Here is a 27288-nt window from a genome sequence, read left to right on the forward strand (position 1 = left end):
GGAGCCGACCTTGGACGGGCAGCCGATGGTTAGGCGGCGGTCCATCAAACAGGCCGCAGACGCGTCCACACTGGATGAACACTTTATAACCATGATCTCCCGGGGACTAGCGGCCTCCATCGGCGGCCAGGGAGAGACGGGACCTCGGAACTCCATTATTTCACCACCGTTTTATCTAGTCAGGTTCCATTCTCCCTGTTGCCTCATCGACGCCCTGTCGGTCGGTAGGTAGTCATAATCGACTGGCCACGCGGGCGCGCGTTCCCCGGCTCCCCCTTCCTCCTGCCGGGCGGTGCTCGATCTTCAGCGGCGGACAGTGACGGACAGCCAGCGACGGCCGATGATTGAGGCTCTCCCCCGATCGACACCGGTGCGGGCCCGAGCTGCCGAACGCTGATTAGAAAAACGGGCGCGCCCTGCAGACGGACGCGCGCATATAGAATTCAGATAGCGAGCACCGTGGACTGTGAGGACGACTTTGGACTGGGATAGGCTGGGCTTCGCATGTAAAAAGCGGCATGGTTTATGTATCACCGGGTGGGACACACGGCTGAAATGTTTGAAAGCTTTGACGTCGTGCTATCAATCACAGTTCGCTTTTTCGTGCGAATGGCCGAGTGCAGACGCGTGTGAGGTTAAATGGACAAGGTCGATCTCGATCGCGGTTAATTTGCAACAACCTAAAAAGCAACAGAGCTGAAGTCAGTCAATCCTGCACAGCACACCGCCGTGCAGCCCCGTTTCCGGGAACTCTAGACGGGTTTGTTAGTCTCGTGTACATTCAGACACAAAGCAGCTCTGTTTTATACAGTTTCCCAAGGCTGACGGCGGCCACCCAAGCCATTCTCCTTTCAGACATCCCGGCGGGACTGAATGCATTTCTCACGGGTCCATTTACCAGGGTCTGGTGGAGCCGAGGCCGCGGCACGCAGCGACAAATTACTATCCTGTGTCGGCGCCGGCGACCGCATTTAGATGCGACCCAGATTGCCCTCGGGCGCGGGCCGGGCCGGCGCGGCGGGCGGCGAGCGGACGCCGGCGGTAGCCTGAAAGGCTGACCGGCCGCCGACACATCAGCATCGGCAAGTGCTTCAATAGCCGAGGCACGTTCTTCGGGCTCCGACACGGCCGCTCAGCGTAATGGAATTATGCCGCGCCGGCACTCGGCTAAAATTAGGCGACGCCACCGCGTGCTGGAAGGGGAGCCGAGACTGTGAATTGGGCCCGAACCCGAGGAGCGACAGGCCCGATGGGACGCTTCGGCCGAGGTTGGAGCAGACGGAGCACGGACCAGCGAGCTATGTGGGATGACGTCACTGCCCTCGTCGGACCTGATCACTAGCATTACCGAGGGCGGAGAGGTCACCCGAGGTCAACTGGCGTGGACGGGCTAACGGACACGGATCGCGGTCAATGATAGTGATGGGATGGCGGTATTTGTATTTGTGTCGGAACTGTGAGACGATGTTACCGCGAGACGGCGATGTTGGGGTTTCTGCTTCTGCTCGAATTGATATTTGGCTTGTGGAGTATTATATGGTGTGGTATATGAGGCTTATGAATATGTTTTGTCAGAGTTTGGGCACTCTGTTGATCATCTCATTTATCTCACTTTGACTAGCTTTTCTTCTAAGAATGTTAAATATGCAGAGAGAATAGTTCTCGAGGAATTCTTAGCTCGCCATTTCAGGAAGCCCTCCCTCAAACTTTATTCATCATCCTTCATTTTTGCTAAAGTCAACACATAATCAGGTTTTGTCTTTCGGCAAACTACAACAAAAATGAGCCCGCTGGAGGGTGGGGACTTCTCCCATCTCCTCGAACGATCAAACTTTGAGCAGGAACCGTGAGCGTCAGCCAGCTGCCGCTCGGAGAAAGGGGCGCCAACTACCGTCAGCCGGCTCAATTTATTGCAGTGACGTCGTGCTCGGTTAATTGAAACACATTAGGAAATTATGCATGCTGCAGCAGCCCATGCCATGGTGCAAAAGCACTAATCACATTAGCTGATCCTTTTGATACGACGGCCGAGATAACAGGTTGCGAAAGCGCCGGTAACGAATGTGATCGCGGGGCCTGTCTGTGACCGGTCCGGTCGGCACTAATGCTGATGCAGCAGTGTCATTCGGTATGGGCAGAGGCCGCTCGACCTGCCGACCGTGCCGTCCCACCGACTGACCGACCGTCTTACCGAGCCGTCCCACCGTCTGACCGACCGTCTTACCGAGCCGTCCCACCATCTGACCGACCGATGGGCCGACTGTTGTTAGACCGACCGAAAGTCCGAGCAAACGTCTGATCGATACGCGGACCGACCACCACCAGTCCAACCATTTGACTGTATCTGCCTGTCTGAGCGACCATCCGACCAGTCAACATGCCGTTGGACCGTGCGACCATTTTCCCTCCGACCGTCCGACCGACTGACCCGGGCGCCCGTGATGTCCATCTCGGTAGCCGAGCGGTGACCGGGAAGTATCGACTTGTCCGGGCCGCATTAGCACACGTTCGTCCGTCACGTCCCGCTGTCACGTCTGTCACGTCCGTCACGTGCGTCCACAGCTCACCGTTCGATGGCTGGGGCGGCGGCGGCGGAATATCCCAGGGGTGGCCGTCCGGGCCGACACCGCTCGGTGCCAGTGCGGTTAATCACCGTCATCATGCAGCGCGGGTGCGATGACCGTGGCGAGGAGTCATGCGTTGTCCGTGTGGGGTAATACTGCCCGCTGAGCCGCGGGCCCGGTGGTGACCCGCCCCACAGCTGAGGCGCCGCCCGGCAGTGCCTTACCCAAGCCTTACCCATCTCGCATGCACGCCGCGGCGCCGGCAATTTTCCCGTCATTTCCCGTGGCCGCTACCGCCAGTGCATCAGCCAAAATTGGCCGATTCTTAACAAGAAGAGGATGTGGGACATAATTTAGAGGGTAACAAGGCAGTAAACATGCTGTGAACTGTTGCAACCGCCGCGCGCGGGAGGCGCACCGGGCCGCCCTCTCGCCGCAACGGCCACGGAGCCCGGCATTACAGCACATTCCCCAGGCCGCAACCTCCGGCGCCGCGCCGCCGGCCGCCGCTGCACTAAATCGCCCATATTTACATTGCCTCAATCAGAACGCTGCAATTAGAGGCCAGTTAGCATGGCGGCGGCGGGGAGCGGCAGTGCGGGCCGGCCGCCATCGCCGCGCGGCCGTAACTCGGCAGTAAACGAGGCGCGGTCGCGGCCCACCCGGCGCGGTTTGCATGCGCCGGCGCCGTCCGCGGCTCGGGAACGGGCCGGCAACGGCCGGGCCGCACCGCGATCTCGCGCAGATGGGCCGCCAACATGAGCGGCCGCTAACAAGGTGGCCGGCCGGGCCGGGCAGCGCGCTGCGCCCTCCGGCCTGACCCGCGACCGGACGAGAGGAGGGCAGGGGTCCGGAGAGTGTATGACGATAATAAGTGGAAAGATGCAAAACAGCTGTGCCGGTGTCTGGGGAAGAGCTCGGTAAAGAGGAAGAGGGGTAACCTAACCACTAACCAGCTTTGAGCCTCTCGAGGTTGCAGGATCCATATGAGGAGTCGACCATGCGCAGCGAGCGGAGAGGAATGCTAGCAGCCGGCCAACAATTCATGGCCTTCACAATGGCTCGGCCATGGTAGCCTGCTGCGCGAAGCGATAGCAACAGCCAGCAAGGTTCATTCATTTCCGAGGGATTTAGGGTGGCATTGAAGAACTTGTTGCAGACCTCATGTATGTCTATGACAATGCCTTCCAAACGCTGACAAAGTTCATTGGCTGTAAATAAGTTTGCCTGGATTGCATTACAAAGAATAAGCTGACTGCATACAGAGGGCTTTTGTGGCTCGTGAAATATATTTCAGCACGCTGCCATAAACGTCCAGACCTTATGGACTCGTGTGCACCACGGCACCGGGCGCAGCCTTCCGGCAGGCTCAGTCCAAACACCGTGGTCACTCATGGCGAACGTGTGGCGTTTTGGATGTGGCGCGATACCGCCTTGAGACGGAAGTCCCGTGCCAACAAGCACATGTCGTAGCGATAACAATAGCTCCATAAGCAGGCATTTTGCATGTCAAAACATACCGCACCCAAATAAATCCCAGCGCTCACGTCATCCTTTTACACCGTTTGCATATCAATGCGCTATACATTTTGTTTGACATGTCCAACATGTGACTGATTGACAAGCATGCTGTCAGACATGCCTCCTTGCAAATAATTGGCAGGAAAATATTCCAAACAGGCTCTTCGTTTCCATATTACATTTAGTATAAAGCCGGCACACCCGGCTGGCAGACCGCGCGGTGTTATCACAGCGGCTGGGGGTGCGTTCGGCGCCCGGGCTGCTCACGCGACCGGCCGGCGCGGTCAGTGGCCGGTAATACAGCACCTGACGGACAGATACACCCGCCGAGCCGCCCCCGATTGAGATCGGTGACAGAGGCGACCATTCCGGACGGGTGGCGTTATTAGGGCCGCCTTTAAATGCGTCCACAGACACGCCGAGATGGGTGGAGGGATTACCGATCACAGGTTCCTGACCCGACTTATCCTGACAGGTACATATGAGTCAGAGATCATCTAGATAGCATTTCTGAGGATGAAAAAATGGCTAGTTCTATAAGAGCTTATAATTTGTTTGAGGAATTCATTGCTGAAATATTATGTCCCGCTGATGATGCAAAGTCTGTCAGCTAGTTACTCACTACTTCGCGGCTCTACACTTTGACTAACCGTTAATTTTGTCGTTAGTATGATTTTATGAAAGCCGCGACTTTGCAGCATGTCCACAGTAATCATACACGAGTGAATTTGTGTGGTTCCTTATCCTCTAATGAGGATGCATTACGACGTGTTTAATTAACAGACGAGATTTACGTGCGTACATTCCAGGTAATTTATTTCCAGGTGCGTGTATTCCAGGTAATTTATCTTCTTTAGTCACCAGTTTCACGTAAACTTTATCCTCCCCTTCACTAATGTTTGTAAGCTGGCGGAAAATATCCACAAACAGTTCGGAACATCAAGTAATCCTGGCTGGAATGTACCTACTTTCAACATTTTTCTTGTAGCAGAAACATTGCTCAATTTATTACTGAAAGAAAAAAGTGAAAGTAAACTGCAATGCGTTCCGAAACATACTGAAAAAATTACATATTCCTGGCAGATCCGGTACATTTGTCATCTCCCGCCGCGATCCTATCTTTACTCGAATTTGCCGGAACGGGCCTTTGTCATGGATCTGCAGCTATGCTTGTCGCTCGACTTCAACGTCTTTACACATAATACAATGTGCTTATGAGTACTTTTGCTTTTGCGCAGAACAGCCCGGCCATGGATAAACGTATCCATGGAGACTATCAGCAGAGAGACCGACAGACAATCTTCCCAGGGCACTCAGTTGAGATAACTGCAGCAAAAATCCCTCTTTCACAGCGTATTCCCGGTAAGTGGACATTAATTTATCGCCGAGATGACGCGATAGACTTAATGGGCGGATCACCCAGTCACGTTCTGCTTCGCGCTTGCCAGCAATCTGAGCTCTCAGAGTGCAAGCAGGGAGATGAGGCAGGGAGGGAGGGGAGAAGGACTATAGGTGACTGAGAAAGGAACACCCAGCCTGGAAGACACACGAGACATACCTGACGCCTTGTGACAAGCTGCAAATACCTCTTATGGCTTTGTATCTTCAAGTTACATGACAGGAAGCCGGTACTTACAATGAGCGGATACAGTTCCAGCAACTGAGGCCCACCAGGCCTATATCGCCACATCAGCGCGGCGTGGCTGACAGAGCTCGTTACGGCCGTTTACCTGAGTGGAGCCCTGCAGAGCGGCTCCATAGCGGCGCGTGGGACCGTCGATCCATCACACGGCTGCAAGGTGACACCACTGTGACACACCGCACGGAAAAAAACGGTCCTAATGACCCGCCGGCCGCAGTGGAGCGGGGGGGGGGGAATTCAGGCGACCTGGTAGGACTCAGACCGATCTCACCGCATGCCGGCCGACACGACATACCACATCGTGCCCTACACAAGCCTGGGTCATGTGCTGCAACAAGAGAAAACGGCTAACAACCGGTGTCAGTCCACAGTACACGCGGCTAACCTGCAACAAGAGATAACGGCTAACGATCAGTGTCAGTCCAGACTAGACCGTGGTTAACCTGAACAGGAAGACTGGACCCATCTGGCATTACTTGTTGGAATCCCACTAATAAACTGAGCCTGCACCATGCCGTTCGTGCAAATCGCAAGACTAAGCCAGATGACTGTCTGATCATGGGCAGAGTCAGCATGTCGGATGAGGTTAACGAACATCATCACGACTAATGAAGGATAGACGATCATTTTCTGGCCCGCCTCAATCATGTCGCAGGTTGTCTAAAAACAGTACCTATCCTGCCATCAAGTCGGAGTGGTCGGATATTTTTAGTTCCAGAATCGTGATCTGGAGGCCAGGAACACGCCAGCCGCATAATGTTTAAAGGTACTCGCATCTCAACCAGCTACGAAGCACACCTGTCTCCTCACGCCATGCACAGCCACCAACCTGACCAGTGTGGAGCGACACGACCTGAATCGGAGCGCATTAAGTATACAACACGGCCAAAATATCCCGGTTCTTAGAGATCGAGCCATTCAATCAAATCCAACTCAACTCAGTTCACAATCTATCTGACCCGATTCAAGCAAACTCAAACCCGCTCCAACCCAACCCGTCTCTCCGAAGTCACCAGCTCCGTCCGTCGTCGTCGCGGGGGCCGGGTCCGGTCCAGAACAGGTTCGTGTGAGTCGCGTCCAACTGCAGATCAGTATCGGTGTGCCGAGCAGACCGACCACCTGGCGCGTATCGTGGCCGGACCTCGGGCCGGGCACGACGCGCAGGTCGGCAGCGCGCGCTCCGAGCAGCTGGTGAGTTATGACGACCGGGCCATGACCGCTGCTCGCCGCCGGGCCGAGTCGGTCCGGTCGAGGTGCCGGGCCGGGCTGTTCCGTGTCCGTCTGTGTCCCTGGATGCCCCGTGGTCCGTACCCGGCCGTACTGTACCATGTTATACCGTATAGAACTGTGTTGCCGTCTTCTCATTGCCTTTCAAACGAGTCAACCACGAGACGTGTGCCAGTTTCATTTACATGAGCTGCACCAAGCTGAGCTACGCTGAGTTGTCATGTGCCGGGCACATGACTATGCTGACCACATGACCACATGCCTAGCCGGGTTCTCACCCCTGTACTGAGCTGTGCCATGCGTGTGCTGTGATGTGAGCTGTATCACGTGTGTGCTGTGCTGTGGTGTTGACGTGGTGTGCTGTCTGCACTCAGCTGTGCCATGCGTGTGTGGCGCCACCCGCGGACACGGACATCCTGTCAGACTGCCTTGCACGAACATGGCCCCAGCGACGGGAACCAGCGCCGTGGGACGGCATGTGACGTATGATGATGAACCTCCGGTGATTTAGCACGGAGCGTTAATGCACGCACTGGTACTCAGCGCAAGTGGCCTTCTCGGACGCACGCTTAGTGATGTGGGAGCGATTGAAATCGTCGTTTAACTAACTCCTCGCTTACCCACGAGTCACTTCCTTTGTTGCATGACCACCTGTCGGTTAACAGGAGCTATCAACGGTCTGGTTAAATGAGCTGGTTTTGACATGCCAAAAATATGTACCATTGCGCACAGAGGCCGTTTGACTTGACCGGCGGAAACACCAACCGAATAGCTAATCGTTAAAGTAGATTATTATTTGAGCGTAGCACTCAAGAGTGCAATGTGGAATGCAGTGGCGCATTGCGGGCACCAACAAGATGATAACTAAGATCACTTTCGGGGCCAAGAAGTTGTAAGCTTGTAAACGAAGCACACACTTTAGGAACAACATTTTTCGGTTTCTCAGCCCTGACGGCTCAGTGATAAGCGGATGGTATTATTCATTTCACACTCAGCAAAACATGCCGCTTGGGAATTGCAAATTCAGTGGGATGGGTAAGCTTTTTATCTGTCAAGTCAGCGCCCCACGGCTACTTTTCAGAACGAGCTCCTCTCGAGATAAGCCTCGGACGAAATCACGCTGGAACATCCCGGACCGTTCTGGGGATGTTTTCCGGGAACTTAGCGGATCGAAGCGCGGCGTCCATCTTTCCATCATCTAAAATGCATCGCCACCTCGGTTCCGCTAAAACACGGTAAGTGGCCTAACTCCGCCAATCAATCTGCAACGCTCCGAAAGCGGACCGGCCCCTAATGGCCTCAATTGTTTTGTCTGTAGCGAATGCCAATCAGCTTCAGTGAGCGCCGTCCGAGCCCCTCAGCTGTGTCCCCCGGGCCAAAGGCCGGGCACGTGCCTCGCCACTTTAAGCGGCGCACGTGGGCACCGTTAGCGAGCCACCGTGAGCACCGTCAGCGGCTCCGTGAGCACCGTCAGCGGCTCCGTGAGCACCGTCAGCGGCTCCGCGAACACCCCGCGAGGCAGCCGGCCGGTCCGGCGACTCCTGCAGACAAAAACTGGTAAATAAAGCCGAGCCGGTGGCGTCTGGCGGCGGGGCGGGGCGGACGGGGGCGCGCAGAGACAGAAACTAATACCGGCTCGGCTGAGCGGTGGCGGCCTTTTTACCGGCCCACCGTCACTCCACAAAACACACGGCCGCTGACACATACGTCAGCGTGTGGCAGCTTAGCGGTGCATCTGAAGCCAACAAGCAGCAAAGAAGCAGGCCGGAACAGAACAATCCTCTTTGTGAACGATATGCAAACACCATCAATAGGTATTTGAGAATTGTAAATAGGTGAAATGCACCAAAGTGCCATTTTCAAATATAACAGCTCAAATAAGGACGTATTCGGTCCAAAATGCCGTGACTGAGGTAGGATTATTAAAAAAAAAACACCTCCAGACTCAGACACTGCTTCAGGCAACCACACCGCTTTCTCTCTGAAAGTCGACACTGAGATCCACGCACCTAACGAGAAACAATAGCGCTGTAAGAAACAACAACAGCGACACGCCCGCACTTGCCCAGCGGCGGCAAAAGCATCTCGGCCAACCCGTCACAGAGAAGGATCAGAAAAACACACAGCTTGCGCAAAAACACCACCAATGACAAATCTCAGCTCATCCACGAAACGTGTTCAACGCCTATGCTAGCGAAATTGTGTGCTAATAAACGTGTCGGGCGGTAAGCGCAAGCCTCTGGGGACGGAACGCAAGCCGCGAGCGCCACAGACGCCGAACACAAAGGCGAGAAACAGAACCTCTCCGAGAAGAATAGAAGTGTGAGATTTATAGCAAATAAAAATGATGCATGTCTGGCAACTCCAGCGCATTCCGCGATTAACCTTTTGCAGGCGCACGGTATTTTAACGCAGATTTTGCCACGCTATCTCTCCCTGCTTTCCCGAGCTGATGCATTGCGTCATTAATTAAGCCATTACACAATGCCTATGATGATAACAAAGGGCGCCACGATAAATCAGGATTGGCTGTATGAATCAGCCGGGACACAGGTCGTGATGAATACTGCTCAGAGCTCGGTCGGCACGGCTTTCATCGCCGGCGCTGGCTTATCTGTAATGACTCTCCCATCCGCGCCAGACCGGCATCGGCCGGGAAACAGTCACCATGGCGCATACAACAGGGTGGGCTCGTTTCCGAACACTCAGGTGACCGATGCCGGTGGCTCGAAATAGCAGTAACCGATTCAACGTTGTTTCAAAATAGACGTGCCTATTCGGTCGAAATGAACGGTAGGCCGCTAGACGTTGACACGTGGTTTGGGTGTTCTGAGTGATAGAGGACTGATAACGATGTTAAACGATACCACTGGCGGATCCAGTAAGACGATCTTGGACGCTGCGGGAGGTATGTCCCCCCCCCCCAAAAAAAAATCTGCGATTTTCAAAAACTCCCCTGATTTCCATTCGTAAGGCACTGCTGGGCAGTGTAAAACAGACATAAGTTTTTTTTCTTTTTGTTATCGTACAAAAACAAAATTTTGTCGATTTCGGGCGCCGCGGAGGATGATGGGGGGGGGATACTGGCCCCAAATTCCCCCACGTCTTTGAACGCCAGTGGATGATACAGTGAATGTACTTGATGGTTATTAAACGTAACACTGAATGATGTTTCTTTTTTTTTTTTGCTATGAATGTGGTTACTATGCGACAACGACAAATTTATCTACACAAATTATCATATTACTTCGGTGGGAAAATTTCTCATGCATATACCGAGAGTCATTTTCCCAAATATCCTTGGCATCAAAATAATAGGTACTTACATATCCTGTGTGTTATATCTGAGAACATGATTTGCATCTCATGAATTCCATTACAACATAGAATAAAAATTATATTAAAAAACGGAAACTACCAGCCAACCAAAACAGGAGAACCAGTAGAATCAACGTACCAAAAACGCCATCCCGTAGCGCAGTTCTTAACCCGCGCACCGACGGGGGGGCGGACATCCGCCCCCCCCCCCTGAGGTTTTTCGCGGATAGCGGGAAAAACGCGGCGCGTAGCGCCGCGAAATTTGGTATGACTATAACCTCATCAATTTTACACATGGTGTGCAAGTTTGAACCTCCTACCTTTTAAGGTCAGGTCACCAGGTCACTTTGAATGACCCAACCTCAAGTCACTTTTTTGCAACTTTGTCACCGTGCCAGAGCTACAGTAGATGTCGGAGGCCTTTGAAAGTCGCAGGATATTATTAGGTCATTAGTAGCTACAATTTGTATATCTCGGAATTTTGATATCGGTGACCTAAGGTCAGGTCAATTTCGCGACCTCCCCATTATAAGTCAATGGGGGAAAAATCAACTCCCTGTTTTTACCACTAAAACGGGTCGGAATGGCCCCATATACCATACATGACTTTATATACGACCAACCTTCACTACCTTGAGGTCTGTTTTGCTCTTGGGCAGCTGTGAGGTCATGTGACGTCATCAAAGGTCACCAAAGGTTTTTGGCCAATACCTCCGTACAGGAACAAGATACATACGCGTGGATGGTCTCATTGTGTTCAGCTCGTCAAGACGCATCGAATGATATACATGATGACCTCGAGGTCACGTGACCTGAGGTCAACCTTTGACCTTGACCTTTCGAGGTCAACATATATCATTCGATGCGGATTGACGAGAGGATCACGATGATGCCCTTAGTTTGTTCCTATCTTGACTAATTCGAAAGTTATTCGAGAAAAACTCTCTCCAAATCTAGCGCCGCCATTTTGACTTTTTCGACCCCTGTGACGTCATCTTTGACCTGACCTGAAAATGACCTTAGTAAAAATTGTAGATCTTGGCCGTGCGTATCCGATGCCGTTTACCGCTTGTCGCTATCTTGCTTCGTTCTCGAGATCTCAGGGGGGGGGGCGGTCATCCGCCCCCCCCCGTCGGTGCGAAGTTGGCGCAGACCCCCGTCGGTGCGCGGGTTAATTGAAATTAAGACCCGGCGGATCCATTTTCAATAAGACAAACGAGCTGAGGACGGATGAGGTCGCGGAATGACCTTCCCAAGGAAGCTGGCTATCATCGGGGAAACTGCTGATGGTCCCGGTCATCAGTCGATGAGACGACGCTCGTCGCCAACGATCACGGTATGAAGAATTAGCCGCGCTATCGGTGAGGATGTTACACAAGTAGGTACCCCAAGATCATTTGTTTTTTTCCACAAGTATTGTTTATTTTTTTCTCTCTCTCTGTTTTAGTAAGAGTGATTGCAATTTCGAATTTCATGCATTATAGGTGTGACAGTAATCACATGAAATAAGTCGGTACCTACTACCTACCACTTAGTTTCAGTTGTGGCACCACATAGGCACATTTTATCCACACATAATGATCAATAACAGAAAGCCATAATCACATTGCACAACATCTCAGTGTGTTTCAGCCCATTCTCGCTGCGAAATTGCACTCCGACATCCGCACTCTTCCACTCCAGGTTGACCGCACTCGATGGGGTCAGGCAGCACCGAGGGGGGCGAGGGGGGAGTGGAGCGGGGGTCGGCGGGCGACGGCCGCCCGCCGCCACCCGGCGCCCCGCCTAATTCCCGGTAATTAGATCAGTGTAAACTCGATTTGGCCGCCACCGTTGGCCTCGGCGCCACCGATCTGGCCGGGCGCGAGCTTTTTGCAAGCGCATCATTAATCTGAGCGGGGACGGGCGGCGCTCCCGTCCCGCCGGGCGGTCCGCGGCGGCTCGCAGGGGAGAACTATGCTCGCGCAATAACCGCACTGCGATATCCCAGCACTCAGTGGCCCACCTCCGTCCCCACCACGCGGTCCCCACCTCTCGGTCGTCGCACCGGCGCGACGTCGGCGAGCGATGAGCGATATCCATCGGGGCGCGTGTGATTGATATTCATGGCGGGCCGACAACTCGTTAGTGGTCGAGTACTGTGTGTAGCGAGTGGCCGCGCACGGCCAGCACCCCGGGCGATAATGGGCCGCGGGGAGCAGTGTGTGCCCGCCGGAGACGGCGCCCGCAAGGCCGGATCATCCCGCCGCTCGGATAGTGGCAGAATAAATCGACGGGATGGTGATGGGATAAAGATAAACGGTAGGAAAGAAGAAAGCCATATTGGAGGTTATGGTGCGGTGAAAAGAGGATATCCTTATCTTCTCACCTATACCAGAATGAAGCTTAAGCACATTGCAGATATCAGCACAAGTCTGCTGACGATCCACAAACAAGCTACCGTGACTCTTCAAGTTATGAAATGTGCGTTTTGGCCCCTGATGTCGATCATTTTTCAGCCATACGCCCGCAGACGGCGCACAAAACTTGGCGCGATAACTTGGCTCACGAAAAAGTTTATATATTACGCTTCACAAATTACCATTTGAAAGCGTAGCAGCTGACGCGTGCGCCAAGAAAAGTTTGTTTTGCTGCTCCGGGTATCGTATCAAGAATCAGATTAAAGTGCGCTCCAGAAAATAAACACACTGGCGCAACATGCTGCGTGAAGTTTGAAGCACGCACTACTCCTCAAAGTTTGCCAACGATGGAACCTGTTCTGGTAAAATAGACAAGCGATGAAGAAAAGCGCCACCTGTGGCTAGTATATTTGCGGCCATTGCATTTTTCAATAAACGTAGCTTTTGATGTTTCCACTCGAACTTCAAAGGGCTCACACATTTTACAGAAATACTTCCCCAAACAACGCTTTTTTCCTTACGTTGCAAAGAAGCATCGGCCTCAACTATGTATATCGCTGGTAATATGCACATTCACTTTGTTCACATGTCTGGGGTAAATATCTGCACGTTCTTGTGGATAGACGTGAGCAATCGCATCAAGTTAAACCTTTAAAAATATCTAATTGGATACGGCGACATTCATCAAAGCACGACAATCATATGTTAACCCTCGCCCATGTAGGGGGCAGACTTGTGACAGCTCAAGAAAAAAGTGAGCTCGCTCAGCTCAACTCCGTTTTATCCGCTCCCGCTCAGCTCCCGCTCAGTTTAACACGGCTCAGCTCAGCTCACGCTCCGCTCAAACCGGCTGTGCTTCGCTCACGCTCAGCTCAGCTCAGCTCAGTTTCCGCTCAGCTCAGCTCAGCTCAGTTTCCGCTCAGCTCAGCTCAGCTCAGTTTCCGCTCAGCTCAGCTCAGCTCAGCTTCCGCTCAGCTCAGCTCAGCTCAGTTTCCGCTCAGCTCAGTTTCCGCTCAGCTCAGCTCAGTTTCCGCTCAATTCAGCTTAGCTCAGTTTCCGCTCAGTTAAATTCACGCTTAGATCGCTCAGTCGTTCTTTTTAAATCGGACATGCTTAACCCTCGCCCGTATAGGGGGGGGGTCGAACGGACCCCCTCTGTTTTTCGCGAATAACTCGCGTAAAAAGCGGCCGATCGCGACGAAACTTTCAGTACCCTCGCGATAATCAATTTTACACCTATCCTGAAAATTTCATGACCCTGACCCTAATGACCTTTGACCTGTGACCTACTTTTCGAGACCATGTTTGGCCGGAATCGCGATTCGGCGTATGTCGGCTCGCATTAGCCGCGCGTTAGCAGTCTTTTTGTGGTTTCAAGTGTTCAAACATGGCATATGATGTTGCTCCCATGCATTAGGGTGGGTGTCAAGGTCACCGGAAGGTCAGGTCAGGTCATTGACCTTTGATGACCTCGGTTCACTTTTTCGAGTTTTACATGTTTCTAGGCTAGTTTTTGGAGCTGAATTCGAATTTAGCAACCATTTGAACATTTACGAAGCAGTTTTGGTGCCTTCGTAACATGTTACGAAGCTGTCAGAGGCTACTACGAATACCCGGCAAAATCCTTACTGGTTGACCTGACCTGACCCGACCTGGCCTCAATGCATAAAGACATCATCAGTGATCATAACTAACATGATATTCGTGATCAGCACCCCGAAAAACCCCATAGCAGCCACGTTTTACGACGTTCTAACAGGTCCCGATTTTCCCAACTTTTGGGTCATTGACCTGACCTGGAAGGTCAACCGATAACCTAGGACCTTAAAATTGGGTATCATCGGCTTCCTCTCGTCGCGGGCAGCACGCTCGTTTTTTCCGCGAAGCTCTAGCTCGATCAGGGACGAAACGACAAGGGGGGGGGGGTCCAACGGACCCCCGCCCCCTTATACGTTCGCGGCTGGAAAAACACCAATACGGGCGAGGGTTAAAAAACAGACCAACTCTTGGCGCATAAGTAAGTCTCCTCTAACAAGGAGCGAGGCAACTTACACAATGGGCAAAAGAGATAAGCTCATTAAGACCTTGAGACTTTGCGAGTCGTGCGTCTACTTGGACTCAGACTATATGTAGTTACATGAAATGGACTGTTCTTGGCAGTGCCATCACATGTTATCAGAGTGTGCACCCGCGATGTTAACATAACATATAAGTTCAAAATATACGAACGAAAAAAGTCTGGACGAAAAAGTTTACAGACGAAAAAAATGTACAGACGAAAAAATGCCAGACGAAGAAAAGTCGGACGAAAATCTGCTAGACGAAAAAAACGCCATGGAATCATCTCAACTAGGCGGTGTTTCACGGCCGAGAGCAGCACGCCCACGCCGCCATCCGCTCTTGGCACCCTGCCAGGAGCTGACGTTACATTTTGGGCACAGTGAGCCTGTTCCAGCGCCTCCAGAAACCTCCAGAAAGCTCCAGAAAGCTCTAGAATCCTCCAGAGAGCGTTCCAGCGCCTCCAGAAAGCTCCAGAAAGCTCTCGCCAAAGCTCCAGAAACCTCCAGTAGCCTCCAGAGAGTTGGGAGGTCCAATTTGGTAGCCGAGGTCTGTGACGTCAGCCGGGCGTGAAGTTTTCCCTTCACCATAGGCTTCACACACAAACCGGCCGAAGTTCATGCCAGGATAGCCCGGCTTGAAAGTGCAAAAATGATTAAATGTTGCCCTCAATAGATTCATTGCTTCATTTTATAACTAAAAACATCCGTTATTAGGACTCAATGAAGGTAAAAAGTACTCAAAATCGAAGTTTAAGAAAATGCTGTCCGAGCACAATCTGGTAGCATCACGTGACCTCTTTTAAGCAGAATGTATATAATTCAAGGATGTTATTACACGATTGCTGCCTAAAACATCATAAATAATACGCTTGTAACATTTATTGCTTCTGTTTAAGTCATAACATTGCAAAACGCAAAGTTTATCATGGTAGTCACGTGACCAAAGGTATAGCAGGGGTTGGGACAAGCACTCAAAGGATTTCAAGTTTTTTAATTAAATTATATAAGTTTCATGATGAAATTGATAGAATGTATTTTTTCCTAATGAAATACAAATTTTCGTATGTAAAATATTTTCCTTATGGGCGAAATTCTCCATATAAGAAATGTCAGTGACGTCACCAGGGCTTTACTTGGGCTTTACTCAAAACATCGGACCTACCTGTTTCTTATAGGTATCTTGGTCCAAATTTCTCTGGAGGCTCTGGTCTACAATTATGGCGCACATGTGACAATCACGAATGTAAACAAAGGACTTTTGACTGATTATTTCACAACTTGAATGTAAAGAAAATTACATTGCTATAATTTTGTTAATCTTTCTTAATAAAATTGAAAACAAATTTTGCGTTTCCAGAGAGAACAATCGTCATTCTTTTGGTATATGTGATGCCAATCTCCAGAAATCTCCAGATTGCGTTCCAGCGCCTCCAGTGAAACCTCTGGTAGAGCCTCCAGTCAAGAATTTCTACTGGAGGCGCTGGAACAGGCCCAGTATTTTGGGGTAGTGTTGGAACTTGGAGATAAGAGTTTGTTTATATCTCCATGGAAACCCCATTTGACACGTGTGATAGCAGCGTGCTGTTATCAGTGAAACCTTGAGTGAAACCAAACACCACCCTGATCTCAACCAAGGCAATGTCAACACAATTAGAATTCATAGTCGGCGTGTGAATAAGGGAGCTTTTCCCATATTATGGACATCAGAAGGTGAGAGTTCCAGTTAGCGCCTCTGCCCCACCCCACTTTCAATAGGATATGGTTGCTTAGCCCACATTCAACCAACGAAGAGGAACATTTGCTAATTCCTAATTGTAAATATTTTATGCAGAGGTAAGAACCCTTATCGATAAAATTAATTTAAATAACTGCTTAAATAACAAAGTGAAGAATGCTGAATTGTACATTGCGGAGCAGAGTGTCAAGGCGAAGCATCAAAGCCTGACAGTAGGTATTCATCTTGCAGTCAGACTTGAAACTTGAGACTGGCTGTATTAGCCTGTAAATTGGCCAAGACCCTGGTCTTCCAATTTCCATGCAACATGGATGAAATAAATTAAGCTTGATTAGTGATTAATATTGATTTCTTTAGAGTTTTGATATTTTTAAGTGCGATCACGAAGGCAGTGTAATTGCTCACTCCATAGCTAGCTCATAGCTGAAGCATCAAATCCTGAGTTAATTTCCAAGCATGAACTGAAAAGAATTAGAACTGGATCAGCTCAGCTCAGCTCAATCAGCTCAGCTCAGCTCAGCTCAGCTCAGCTCAGCTCAGCTCAATCAGCTCAGCTCAGCTCAGCTCAATCAGCTCAGCTCAGCTCAGCTCAATCAGCTCAGCTCAATCAGCTCAATCAGCTCAGCTCAGCTCAGCTCAGCTCGCTCAGCTCAATCAGCTCAGCTCAGCTCGCTCAGCTCAGCTCAGCTCAGCTCAGCTCAAGCTCATTCAGCTCAGCTCAGCTCAAGCTCATTCAGCTCAGCTCAGACAGCAGCTCAGCTCAATGCATTACTGAGCCGGCTCAGCTCACAGCTCAACAATTTGGCAAAATGTTGAGCCGGCTCATGAGCTGAGCTGATTTTTGAGCCGGCTCAACTGAGCTGATCACAAGTCTGGTAGGGGGGGGGTTGGTGCAACCCCCTCCCCCCCACCAACCCCCCCCCCCCCCTGAGGCTTTTCGGAAATAGTGCAAAAACGGCGGCGCGCAGCGCCGCCAAATTTTGGGTACGTTATGGGGCAAACCTTGCGCATCTTTTGATTAAAAAAAAATTGACCGGGTCATGTCAGGTCACGGAGTTATGACGTCACAAAGGGAACAGCCTCCGGCCGGATTTTCACAAACTGAGTGCCAACGCCCGAGGTTTCCTGCCGGTGGTACGGACATCGGTTGATGGATCGTGATGAAACTTCCCATGCATGTTGGGGCAAGTATTGGCTATCATATGGTATAAGAAACTTGACCGGGTCAGGTCAGGTCACGGAGCTATGACGTCACAAGAGGAACAGCGTCCGGTACTATTTTTAAAAAGCGCCCGAACCACTATTTTGCTAATTCTTGTCACCTCAATGGGAATATGCAGCAATATTAGCTTCTATAGGGAGCAAATGGACCTCCCAAATCCAAAAATACAATCAGATTTCAAAAATTTAAATTTTGATTTTTCGAATTTCTGCCGCCGACTGTGACCTTGCCGACTTCCGGCGCTCCCAACGCGCCATTTTTAGAGCTAGGGAAACGAAATACATACCAAACGATAGAGAATTTATCAAGGAACACGATAGGGAAGGTTTCAAGTCGATATCTCCCACCGTTTTGCCGCAATCGCCGCGGAAAGTTGAAAAAGTCTATTTTTTCCGAAAATTTGACCTTTGACCGGTCAAAAGTAGGTCAAATATTGACCTAGGACCAAAAAATATACCACCAATCGCGAGATCTCGGCGAGAGCAATCCGTTGGTCTTTTCCGCTAAGCTCTACGACGCTCCGTTTTCAAACGCCAAGGGGTGGTCGCACCAACCCCCCCCCCCCTGCATGGGCGAAGGTGGCAGATCGCCGTTTACGGGCGAGGGTTAAAAATGATCAAACAATCGGCAGAAATGCGATCAAACAGTCAATCACGATTTATCGTGTAGGCGTACAGGTAACGGATCCACCGCAAATGGAATGTCCGTCCACACGAGTCCGCCCCAATGACGTCATTTTTGCACCAACCGCACCGGCAGCTCACGATCGCCCGTCACCTCGCTGAGTTATGGCTGAACTGTCGAAAAACGTCCACTTTCCTTCGGCATGGCATGCCAAACTCGACGCCCGGGAACCTGTCGGGACGGGAGGCTAGGACGGGGTACTTACCGGCTCCCTACTTGGTGGTCGGCCTGAGACGGCGCTGACACCCGCCGCCCACCACGTAGGAAAGACGGGCAGTCCACCAGAGGCCAGAGCTACCGGGGTCAAGTCACCGCCCGGTGCGTTCCGTTTATGGTAGCCCGTATGACTGTAACTATGGATCCTTGGGCTTTATCTTTGGTGTCGAAGTGTCTATTGGAAGAACGAGAGGGCATTGCCAACATTCGACAGATCGATTAAAAACAAAACTTTAAACAAGTCTAATATTTGGGTATAATAAAGTAACAAACAACAAATGCACTGAAAGGCTACGGAATAGCAATTCCGTTTTTCTCTTCATTTTTTTTTTCAAATCGGAAAGAGTCTGAAGAGACCTCAATTGCGACTGCGCGATGTTTTACTGAGTGATATTAGGTACCCGCACTGCAATTTACACCAGCTGACCTTGAGTTTGAACCCGCCGCGTGGGTAACACTAGCTCACACACTACACGCATTCCATCAGCTGCACAGTATATCACAGACAGATCGACGCTGCACGAAACAGTCGCTGCAAGTCTATTAGTCTACTTTGCAGCGCCCGAGTGCCACTGCAGCGTGTAATGCCAGTCATTTTAAACGGGTACCTACAAATGACAGTGATCTATAAAGAACATACAGCTAATAGCGTGCCGGGCTTATTCGCGCAGCAAAAAGATGCAATCAGAACGGGTTCGGAGCTCGGACTTGGTGGGGAGGTTTCTCTCTGCCTTTTCTACCTCGTCCGTGGATCGCGCTTCTGGAGGAACGACTATCAATCATGATCGGTTTCCGTTGTGCCGGTGTAAGCATTTCAGGCTCCCTCAAGCGGACTAAGCGTATGCCATATTTTCGCCTTGTCAAGGACGAAGGAGCGCACGCTATTTCCCTAAACCGCGGTGACGGCAGCAGCCTATTGAGTTTCGTCCGTTTCAGTCTATGCAACCGACACGAATAGAACGTTTCAGCACCGGTTGCCCGTTGCTATCATGTAGTTTCCAGAGTCTGTAGAAAACAGATGATGCCCACACAAATATTTAGCCAGTTGCCAGTGTGAATTTAATCGTGAACAAAATACAACGCTTATGTAAACAAGCGAAAAATGGATCTCGTCAGAAAATTTAATTTCGAGAGAGCGATGCTGAAAGTGACTTGGCAAGCCTGGAAAATGTATCTAGTTACAATGCAGGTTGTGTGAAAGGGAAGAAGAGGAAAACTCACCTCGGAGCACGCTCGATGAGATTAGCTTAGAAGCATGTCGTGATTCAGCAAGACTATGGCTAATGCTAGATAAATGGCTACTCTTTCAGGAGCATGGTTAATAAGACAACTTCTCAGAAATGACTGCTGCAGTCAAGGTTTGCTAGCCATTTGAGAAATGACCCCATTTACTCAATGAAGGTAGTGAAGTCGTGGTCAAATATCAAAACGATGTGTCAAATGAAAGGCGAACAGTATCAATGTTACCTCTTTTCCGGATAATACATCAACATCACATTTAGCTACCGATCGGTGCAGACAAGCCAAACAGCGCTAGAGTTTCCCACAGCAGTACAGAGATCGCATCCAGTGATATGACATTTTGAGGTCGGGTGCTTTGTCAGTGACAAGTTGCAACAGAGAATGCATTTGTGTTAAACAGAATACTGAAACAATTCAATAAAGTCTTAAGGTCTTTAAAAACTGTTACAAAATGACTCCTACGTCCTAATGCTGCTATCCCCCCCCCCCTTGTGCTCCAGCTACATCATGTCAAGGCATACGTTTTCATTTTTCATCCGACCCGACTCGGGAAGGCGGTCCCGATCTCGACCCGGTGTCGGCCACTCGAGGTCTGCAGACCGTCGGTCCGCGTCGGCAGCTCGGGGCCAGGCCGCCGATGACGCCGCGCCGAAGCTCTCCGTCGCTGCCAGATCGTATCTCGCCGCCACATCATCTTCGTGCGCCGTTTTTGTCACATCGCGGTCGGCGCGGTAGCTCGGTGCGGCGTTTTTGTCTCATCACAGACCCACCTGCCCGGCTGGTCCCACCAGCGCTCGGTCCGGTCCGTGGTCCGGTCCACGCCGGTCCGCGGTCCGGTCAGCGCCGGTCCGCGGTCCGGTCAGGTGTTGGGCCCTGGTCTGCGGTCTTTGGTCGCCATTCAATGCCAACCTGCGTGCTGTCTGCTCTTGGTTTTCCACCCGGATGCGGGGAGGTGAGTGCAGAAATCAGCGGCTGCACCATCGACCTGGACACCTTGCTGCAGAGCCAGCTTATCGCGGCGGTTACCAATCGGCGCCCCTCAAACTGGAGCAGTCTTGTCGACATGCCGCCCACAAAGACAGACAAGTGGAAACGAGCACACCATTTGGCGGCTGCCGACAAGGCCCTCTCCCCGGTACACACACGGCGCTGTGTGGAGACTAGCCGCACGGGGGTGAGACCTGAGACCTGAGGAGCCCTCAGCTCGTCTCTGACCGTGTTCAGACGGCCCCGGGGCGGTGCAGCGCCGGTAATCCATCACCGGTAACCAGCCCGGCGAGCGTGATCGGTCCCGGGTGCGTGTCATGGTCGGCCCGTCAGCGGTCCGGCCGCAGACTGACCTGGTTAGTGCAGGCCACTCCTGGCCGGCAGCATATAGTGCACGTGCGGGTCGGGTCACGACGCTGAGCGAGAGGGTATAATCAGGGATGGGGACGAGGACAGCGAGCAGGTAACAGCTGATAAGCGTCGCTCCCAACAAGCCAGGGCGCAATGGGTGCGTAAAAGCCCTGTGTAGAAGCCGCTCAGCCTTTGAGCTGACCTCTGGACATGAGTGGTTTTCTGGTGCACAACAAGTCGTCTCTGATCAGCCGGAGGGCCATCAGCTGGTCGCCGAGGGACTTGCATCAGCGTTCCGCCGGATCGGTCACTATCTGGAGCAGATCTGAAGGCCCTGAGCCCTCCATTATTCCGTCGGCGCGTGTTTGTTCGACGCGGCCCTCCTGTTGAGCCTGGTCAGCCGCTTAGCCGGGCCGCTGAAGCCATTCCACGTCGGCCGCCGACCAAATGGCGCCACGGGCCCGGCTGTTTTCACTGCAAACACCGAATCCGCAGGCCGCATTTGCCTATGTCCACACACACTGGCGAAATAATGTAGCGTTTGGCGACAAACTCGACCGGAATTGGCCAGGTAGGGAGGCGAGTTGTGACCGGTGCACCGGCGCGGCGCTTGGTCGGACATTGGGTTACGCTTCCAGTCGATTGCACACACATACGCACAATGGTAGGCAATGGATTGATGGTGCATCGCCTTCACATTAACCGTCTATTCCATGGTTATAACAATCTTGTCTGGAGCTCACGATCTCTCATGGTTATAACAATCTTCTGGAGCACTCCACATCAGCAACATACACATTTGTATTTTGTAAATTATACCCGTAGTATAGCGTCAGTACCATACCATGTTGCAAATCAATACCTATGTATGGCACCAGGCACACAAGCCTTTCAGCAATGTTTGGAAAGATAACTGAATGTTTCGATCATATCCATCACCCGTACCATTCCGTAACGACATTCGTGTCACTTTATTTCCAATCAGAACTGTGAAGTATGACAACTGTCGGTCAGACGGATCGCCGGGCTCCTATCGAAGCTAGAAGAGCACGACGGAATAGAGCGGCGTGCCCAGGCTGATGATGTATCGCCCCGAAACTTTCTGATAAGTTGGCGGGTCGGTGGCTATGCAAAGAGACCACCATCCGGGATAGATTCGCGGCGACAAAAGTTTTAGCAAACTCCGTCAGCCGCGTCCTGAGGACGATGGGATGTGCCCAGATTGATTTATGGTCTAGGCAACGGTGATTAGGTGTTCATTCGGGCCCGGAACGCAGTTAAAAACTTATCGTCGCAATCACATCATTAATGTTCGAGCGATCCAATCATTGAGCACTTAGAATCTATCCAGCTGCATGGAGCGGTCATTGGAAAAACATTATTTCATAGATATGGTCGGTCATCCAGCTGAACAAGAAGCTCGTTTTCATTATGTTCGTTCTGAGGCAGGCAATGCCAATGTCCGTACACACAAGAAGACCAATCCCCGGCTGTCGGTTGCGATTGAGACGGCAACATTCCCAAGAAGGTAGCTGCGGCCGCCCGTGACCTATGGCCGAGGTTGTAACTGGAGCTGTAACCGTGAATGTCGCCGCGAATGGGACAAGGAACGGCCACCGAACTGCATTTCAGGGCTGCGGTTGACAGCGAATGACTAAACGACGACCAGCGGTGGCCGTCCCTAGATTTACTACCGCTACTGAAGAAAACCATGGCCCATCAGAGCCACAGACTGCCTCATAACGCATTTACGTGATCAGCAAAGCAGTACTTCGCCTAGCATAACTCATCTAGCCCAGCTGAGTGGGCCATGTTAATCCCTTTGCGTGGTGACAGCGCCTTCCTCCACCCCGGTCCCGGCGGTCCTCCCAATAGGTGTGCCCGTCCCGGCAGAGCCGTTTGTCTCGCGCCGCTCTGAAATATGGTCCCGGGACCACGGGGGTCCTCCGTTCCGTGATGTAACGTTTCCGACCGGCCCGCGCGCCCGCTCGCCCCCTTGCAGTCGCGGCCTGTGGTGTTTCCCGAGAGCAGGCACCGCCAAGCTCCGCGTCCCTAGACACTCGTCAATTATTTATTTCGACCGCGATCCGCTTCAAGAAGCGCACGCACGTTTAATATTGCCTGAGCTCGCTCGCAGTCTATAAGCATACGTCTCGGATATCAAACCGAATGAGCTGTAGTCTGAGAGTGCACTTCCGTCCTGGTATTGAATAAGTAAACACTGACGGATGAATCTCCCTGATTTCGTCTTCAAGCTTGTTTGAAGTTAAATAAAATATCTCTTCTAATTACGTATTCCTTCTTCCTCGGCTTTATAAAGACGATTGAAATTTAAACAGTCGCGAAAGAGGCATTAAGCATATCCTGTGTGCATTAGAGATGCCGTATTTTTCACTGGTCGTCATATTCGCTTCTCTGTCTAAAATCTAATTTTTTATTAAGAATGTTCGATTGATCGTATGCCTAAGGACGTACCCATGCTTGAGAACCAGCTATCATTTCCTTCATATTCGTGCATGAAAGAGACATACCTATGTGCCTATAAACAACAAAAATCGAATACACCATGAGCAATTGCAGCTAAATCGTCATAAGTGCCTAAAACAATGAGGCCTGTGTACAAGTACAAATAGTAAAATAGATGAATGCATTTTTGTTTCAAACAAATGGACAAGAAAGGTATAAGACGATCAGAAAAAAATCACTATTTTTTAAGTAACACGCTGCGCAGACATTACCCTCAGAGCTGATATACCAGAAGACGTTCAGCCGCGCTCGGACGCTCCTCAGCTCAATAAATTTCAGGTCGGATCGGTCGGCTCTTATCAGCTCGGGTCCGTCGGAGGCTCCGACCGGCCGACAGCCCGCGGCACTCCGTAATTACCTGTTGATTGTCCGTAATTGGCCGCTGATACGGGTCAACTAGCACGCCGTAGCGGTGACGTGTGACCCAAGCGACATCTGGGCGACCTGACCAGATGACACTGCGTGTCATATGACCTGTCCTCACCACAACGTGACCTGGCCTTGCTTAGTTTACCACGCATCGGCGCCGCCACCATCTGCATACGCAGGTTCGTCGGATACTCGGGCCACGCTCAGGCATTCCTCTGCGAATGAAAAACTGGCCGCTAATGACAATGGATTACGAACCGTCATATCTATGCATTAGTTGTGTAGACCGGCGCGGGTGAGTAATGGCTTCTGCTGGGCCGAATTTAGCCGGCGGCCAGGAGCCGAGACCGCTAATGACGAGCGCTAATGTGGCCTCCAGTGCGAGCGCACTCAGCCGACCCGCGGGGCCGCCGGCAGTCTGCAACCGCGCCGCCGGAAAATCACTCCGAAACCATTCGGCTGTTGCGAGTGGCCTGAGAGACTGAGTCATTCCCGAGCGGCGCGCAGCTCCGGCAGGGGTGAGGTGAGGTCAGCCTCAGCCGGACGAGGCCCGACTCTCAGTGCTCGGGTCCTGGGAGCGCGGGCAGCGTCCTGCCGGATGGCGCCGGTATCTCGGATTGATGGAGGTGGCCGGAAATTCGCCACGCCGGCGCCGAGTAGAGTTTCATATCCGCTCTCTGCCAGCGGAAGGCCCTCTCGGCTCGCTCTATACCGGCGCGCGGCGGAAGGCTCCACCGGCACGGCACGCTCCGCCGGGGATAGCCCGGAGGGTGGGCTGGTACGCGACTGTCTGACTCGACGGGTGTTTGCCGTCGTGAAACTGAAGAACCCTGGTGGCTTCGGCACTCATACTGTTTGAACAGCTTCCGTTTGATTGTCGTCGCTCTTCTGGTTATTTACTCACATCTCCACTCAGTGAGCGAGTGGTCTGTGTGCTCACCCACTCTCGCACACTTCCTCTTTCTCTCTGTCTCTCTCTCTCTCTCTCTCTCTCTCTCTCTCTCTCTCTCTCTCTCTCTCTCTCTCTCTCTCTCTCTCTCTCTCTCTCTCTCTCTCTCTCTCTCTCTCTCTCTCTCTCTCTCTCTCTCTCTCTCTCTCTCTGTCTCTCTGTCTCTCTCTCTCTCTCTCTCTCTCTCTCTCTCTCTCTCTCTCTCTCTCTCTCTCTCTCTGTCTCTCTCTCTCTCTCTCTCTCTCTCTCTCTCTCTCTCTCTCTCTCTCTCTCTCTCACTCTCTCTCTTTCGCACGGCCAGCCTCCCTTCATTCTTGACTTCTCTGCTGTACGTTATACCTACCTAAATGTAAGTTCGTTTACAAAAAAATGCACATTCTAAAAAAAAAAAATAACGAATGCAAGTCATCCCACGCATGCTGCCTTTGTTTGTCAGCCTGACCTTTGTATACCGGCGAGGACTTTCTCCAACAATCTCAAATCTCGTTTGCCACATGAACAGGTGACTGCGCTGAGCCCCGGGGCCACAGCGAATCTCATCAGCCGAGAGAGAAACAATCTCCGCCAGCCACGCACTGGATGAATGCCCGGCGCGCGCAATGACAGAGCAATACTCGCCCCTTCCAAGGACAAAAATTGCCCATTGAATGGCACGATGACCGTGCTATTTGCTAATGCAAAATAGCGCATTGTTCTCTAATCTCCCAGCCCTATTTATCCCGGGCACACATAGGCGCTAGTCATTCGCTCGTATTGTAAATAGTCGCCTCGCAGGCTGCGCGCGTGTGCGCTGCCTCTATGCAGATTGGCCGCGAGCGATGAGTGCTTGGGCGCACGGCGGGGAGCTGGGGTGCTAACCGAGCCATCGGGCGCACATCGGTCATCGCGGCTGTCACCGGCGGCGGCGGCCAGGGAGCGGAGTCGAGTCGGCGGCCGCCGGCGGAGAGGGTGGAGGTCAGCCGGCGCGGCTCACCGGGCCGAGAGGAGGGGCTCGCGGCGTCAGGAGCGGGAATGCCGGCCGGAAGAGGTGATCGCTCGGCGGCGGACGGTCCGGGGAGCGGGCTGCTCCATCACCTGTGACACGCAGAGGCAGCGGCCCGTGCCGCCGGACGCCTGTAGGCAGTAGTCCGGACCGACATGCTGGCACGGAGGCCAGAGGGGCACGTCCGATCGGCTCTCTGTCCGGCTCACTAAGCGCGCTGGTCAGCCCACCGCCCTCTCCGCCCGAGCGGCCAGTGATTGTGCGCCCGTCGGGCCCGTCACTCCCACCCAGGGCCACCCGCGCGCTCCGCTCAGCAGCCCTGGAACGCCGGTGTGTCGGAGGACGACGCTCCAACCCTCGGTGATCCGCCACACGCGACATCCTCTGACATCCCGCTGTCCTCCGCCTCATCGGCTCAGCTCAGAGGACCGGTCGGCGCGGCGGACGGGTGTCACTGGACGGCCACCCAGACGGCCAGCTGCGCCGCCGCCGTCTCCATCGCGCGGCGTTCGTCCGCAGCGCCGGCTGTCCGGTTCGTCGCCGCCGCGCCGTCACTCGTCGCGCTGCAGCCGCCGTCCGGCGCGCCGTGTTTGCCTGCCGCGCCGCTGTTTGTCTCCGGCACTGTGTTTGTGCCGCTGTCGTGCGCCGAGAGCCTCTCTAGGCGCGGCGGTGGTGGAGGACCAGCGACAAACAGCGGCGCGTCTGTCTGATGCGCCACTCATTGCCGCGAGCGCGTCACAAGAGCTGCACAGAGGAGCTGCGGCCGGGGCGGGGCCGCCGCGCACGACCCTGAAGTGTCGCAGCTCCTTGTGTCCGGCCCCGCGCCGCACGCTACAGTGCCCTCCAGTTCGGCCAAGTCAGGCATGATCTTCACGCGCGGCCGGCACAATGGTGACCGCTGACGTCGCCACCGTCGGCAGCGGCGGCGGGGGGGGGGGGGGGTCAGTGGTCAGTAACGAGCCCCCAGCGGCGCGCGGGAGTCACGCGCGCCGGCACCGGCATTGACGACTAATGAGGCCACTCACGGTCCGGCGGCGTGAGCGCCACCGGTCACTGGTGAACGGCGGAGCGTGAACTCTCGGGCCGGACCAAGGACGGACGGCTCAGGCCAGCTGGGAACCAGCTAGCAGTCAAGTGGAATGGTTCACAAAAGGTCACGTTCGGCGTTGTGCATGAATGCAGAGGTTTCTGCGGACTCTTAGATTCAAGGTATGAACTACATATAGACAACCAAAAGTTGCGAGTTGAATCCGTACGTAAGGGAGTTTTCAACATGAATGTAAAATGAATAACA

The sequence above is a fragment of the Amphibalanus amphitrite genome, unplaced genomic scaffold (assembly GCF_019059575.1).
Source record: "Amphibalanus amphitrite isolate SeventyFive unplaced genomic scaffold, NRLGWU_Aamphi_draft 000386F_arrow, whole genome shotgun sequence".
Taxonomy (NCBI): Eukaryota; Metazoa; Arthropoda; class Thecostraca; order Balanomorpha; family Balanidae; genus Amphibalanus; species Amphibalanus amphitrite.